The sequence below is a fragment of the Engraulis encrasicolus genome, chromosome 6, assembly GCF_034702125.1.
Source record: "Engraulis encrasicolus isolate BLACKSEA-1 chromosome 6, IST_EnEncr_1.0, whole genome shotgun sequence".
Taxonomy (NCBI): domain Eukaryota; kingdom Metazoa; phylum Chordata; class Actinopteri; order Clupeiformes; family Engraulidae; genus Engraulis; species Engraulis encrasicolus.
In genome coordinates, this window is record NC_085862.1 from 11,220,100 (window position 1) to 11,224,608 (window position 4,509).

Below are 4,509 nucleotides of genomic sequence, written 5' to 3' on the forward strand. Positions count from 1 at the left end.
CAGAGCATGGAAAAATCAATCTGGATTAGAGGTGTCTCCCAAAAAAATATGGTAGCGGAAAATGTTTTATCAATACAGAATACCATTAATTCAGTGTGTGATTCACTGTCATTACAGCCACAGAAAGGCATTTAGAGCATGAGGGCTGTCATCATCTTTTCATTTGCTTTTCTAAGTAATACTGTATAACCCTTGTACAAGATTTGTTACAGAAGAACGGCCATAAATCATAAAACCTGTTGAATATTTGATCATCGGGATACCAAGGACAAAATCAACACCACGGGGCATCTATGCAGGCTTTAGGGGACTGGCTACAGGAGAGAGTAACTTCTAATAGGACCATATCACATTGTTGAAGTTCTCACATTCATCACCTAATGCAACGCACATGCACTGTACCTTTCACAAAGGGGCATACTGTCCAACCGACAAGGCAAGTGAATCACCTTTGATTCTGCAGTATACCTCTGTAGCGTTTGATTTCAGCATCCCCCAGTACTGTATGTGAGAAAGTGTATGTGTGACAGTGTCATAGAGGGCTTTGTCCGGTTCTCTTGTATAAAGTCTCTGCGTCAAACACATTCTTGAACTAGACAGCTGCGCTCTCCTGCCCAGGGGAAGAGATTAGTGTCTTCTGGATTGTGAAGGAAATAGAACTGCAGATCAGGCTCTGAGGCGATGGTCAATGTTTTTTATCATCATGAATATGCTGGGGCCGGCATCCAATGGACCCAAGGGTGCCAAACCTTTGCAAACTCAATAAAAGAATTGCTGCCAATGATGTCAAAGATGTCATAGACTGTCAAGGAAAGAAGATTAAATGTTGTCAATTGTATAGATGGGTGAGCTAGCCTGCCGGTATACGGGTTAGCTATCTCCAAATAGGTCCGCCTTCTGTATTGTCTTCATGTATTGTAAGTCCACCAATTAAGGAGTGCTACTTAATAGGAAATGAACCCAATTGATAATGATTAATAGACCTATATTAACTCCAATTATGTTCATAGGTCACTTGGTGTACACTAAAATGGGAAATTGGGGGGCTATCTTCTTGTCAGGCCTAAGGGCCCATATCATAATACGGCCCTGCCTCTCACACATCAGGAAAAGCTCTTGTGGTGGTGGTGGTGGTGGTGTTGCACTGTAAACCCCAACATGTTCCACGAACTCTAAACTTTTGTGGAAACTTATTCCCATTAAAGTTTTAGTTTTGTGACCAAATGTTTCACGTAAATACTACATACATGCATGCATAGGCAGGACGCAAAATCTTTAAGAAGATGATCAAAAACTTTGAAATGACTGAAAAGATTGAAAACATTAATTCCATAATTAGATTTTTAGTTTTTAGCAGCCCAAGTCAAGTATGTACTCCAAACTCTAAAATGCACAGAAACAATGGTTTACACAAAAGATTTGAGTTGAAAACTAAAACATTTACGTAAGTCTTACATAAAATCAGACATGTTATGTGAAAACAAACGTTATGAGAAAAAATAAAATCTTGAATGTTTTAGTAGCTGCTACTCAAACATCTAACATGCTCCATTGACATAAATATTTCGAGAATGATGCAAAAATCAATGCAATTAGTACTTGGCAGAGAATTACAATTTTAAAGTAAACAAGCACAGCATTTTTTAGCTATATTGGCTCTAAGTTTTTGATTTCAAAATTAAAAGTTTTATGTTTTCCCATTTTAGAGCCAAAAAAAAATCTTGGTTGGTTTATTGATTGGTTGGTTTATACTAATGCACTAGGCTACCACCCCTCTGTTTAAACCAAATATAACATGAGCTTTATTCCCACAAACGTGAACAATGCTTTATATCAAGTTTTTTTTTATTTTGTTCCATGTGGTTGACAAACAAAAACAGTAGACAATAACACAACAAGCATACAATACACAACAATCTGTTCTAAAATGTAGACCCAGTCTACACAGTCAACAGTCAATACATTACAAAGAATCAAGCTCAACACATTTAGTCATTTAGTCATGTATTTGTTGTCCATTTCTGAATCTTTTATTAGGAGTTGGTGGCTGAAGGAGATCCATATAGCCTAACTTACAATAACATTTCTCCCAAAATAGTGTCAGACTTCACAACACAGTCAGTTGTTTATCCTTTGGAGTGTTGAGGAGAGCTGATGGATCATTGAGTTCTGGTGGTCCCATATCGGCTGGCTGTGGAGCATAAATAGGCCTAATAAGTTTAAGGCTTTCATGAGGACTTGTTGGATTAGGCCCCTACAGCATGATCTCTGGCTTTGCTACACTGGTTTATACAGAAGTTCAATGTGCAATATGTCATCATGAAAATGCAACGCATCACTTGCAAATACACTGCAGATGTATGATACAAGACAAAGATTTGTATGAAAGGCCTACACAGTGCTAGCCTAACTAGCAGTAGCTAACATTCTAAGCTAAGTTGCTAACATAACATACACACAGTGTAACATCAAGAGCACCTAAGGTCACACACAGCAACATAGTAAACTACTACACATATACACCAGCACACTTTTATGGGTCTTTTCTTACCTTGAAGTGAGGTTGATAGACACATATTTCCATGCCAAGTTGTCAGTTGTGGTTTGATGGTCACATGGTGTTGAGTAAATCTATCCCCCATTGACAGATTCACCATTCTTAGTGAAGTTTGTATTTTATGTTACATTTTAATAAAATAGGGTTTCTATGGTTCTGACATGAATGGGCTCTTCTTTACACAAAGCAGAAGCTGGTAAAAAATAATAATAAAAAAACTAAAACAACCAAAAAAGGGAGTGACACACGATTCGAACTCTCAACCTCAAGATAAGGACATGCCAATATGGCTACATGCAGAGGACTATCCCCTATACCACTCAACTGTAGGTTTTGTTTTTGTAGAAAGTTAGCCCTGTTTGTTTTAAAGTATTGGACTTACTCATAATTAACAGTCAAATGTGTTTCACACATACTTCCACTTCAAATCCGGCCAACTGATATCATACCAAAACAATAATGTTTGAATGTGATTTTTTTTTTTTTTTACTAACATTCCGCGCTGGGAATTGAACTTGAAACCATCATGTTTCGAGGCCAACTGCTTAACCATTACTCCATGACTGCCCAAGCACAACATGCTGACATCCATAGTCTCATATGTCAGATATAGTTCCAATTGACATGATTTAAAGAATTTGTAACTTTCACAGTTTCGCGAAAAATAAACAATAAATATCTACTTGAGTGTTTTTTTAATTGGTAATAAAGGATTCAAACCTGCAATCCTCTGAATTTGTGGCCATTCCCCTATCCAGACCACAGCAGCTCAAACATTGTCTTGCTTTACCTAAGCATTTTTCTTTTGTAATTTCGCTCGAAATTAAATGTGAAAAATATTGCTAATTAAAGCTGGATTCATGGGTCTGGTGGCCATCTGAACATTTTCATACCATGTTCCAGGAAGTATGGAAGTAGGTAAGGTTATCTCCATGTTGGGGATTGAACTTGCAACCTTTGAAGTTGAAGACCAGAGGCTTAACCACTACTCTATGGTCGCCTCAGCTATGGTCAAGACATCTAACCACTCATATCCCAGATAGAGTTCCAATTTACAAACTCAAAGACATTGTGTTAGGATGTCAGTTGTACTTAAAAACACAATGCCAACCAGAGTTAATTTATTGGTACCTGAAAACCCGTTGAGAACACCTAAAATGTGTATGTCATCTGGACATTTTTGCAATATTGAGTACTACAGCTTAAACTTTTCTAGTTCATAGTACTGTTGGGGAATACAGTGTGGTGGTGGTGGCGGCTGGGCGCTTATTGACAGATAAAGAGGTCAGCGCAGCAACAGCATATCTGGGGGAGAGGGGAGCAGGCCCTCTGTCAGGCTGCATTCTAATCAGCTGTGTGGCGGGAATGCACTTATCTATATGGTGATGCTGCCGCAGGCTAGAGTCAAGACCAGAGCACCCACCCACTCTCACGGAATAAAGTCATTCACTCACTCGCTCACCGCACAAAGCTTATAGCTCCTCAACTTTCTGTGTGTCCTTGTCTGCTCCATCTGTCTCTGTCTCTCTGTCTATATCTGTCTCTCTCTATATATATATATCTATCTGTCTCTCTCTCTATCTGTATCTCTATATATATCTATCTGTCTCTCTATATATATCTATCTGTCTCTCTCTCTGTCTCTCTATATATATCTATCTGTATCTCTCTGTCTCTCGATCTCTGTCTCTCGATCTCTGTCTCTCTCTGTCTCTCGATCTCTGTCTCTCTGTCACTCTCTCTCTCTCTCTCTCTCTCTCTCTCTCTCTCTCTCTCTGTCTCTCGATCTCTGTCTCTCTGTCACTCTCTCTCTCTCTCTCTCTCTATCTCTCTCTCTCTCTCTCTAACATTATCATTTAATGCATACCTCTCTCGGATCTTATTCTCTCTCTCTCTCTCATCAGAATAGCCTTCTCCTCTAAATATCTCTCATTCCAGCTGCAGTGCTGTCT

At 38.8% G+C, this 4,509-nt stretch overlaps 1 long non-coding RNA gene across 1 annotated transcript; it reads right to left on the bottom strand.

Moving 5' to 3' along the window:
* Positions 1 to 1,870: 1,870 nt before the first annotated feature.
* LOC134450678 (uncharacterized) lies at positions 1,871 to 2,636 on the bottom strand. Its single transcript, XR_010035144.1, has 2 exons — positions 2,552 to 2,636; positions 1,871 to 2,191 (listed from the first exon to the last, which is right to left on the bottom strand). It is a non-coding gene; the product is annotated as an uncharacterized LOC134450678 (long non-coding RNA).
* Between the last annotated feature and the right edge of the window lie 1,873 nt (positions 2,637 to 4,509).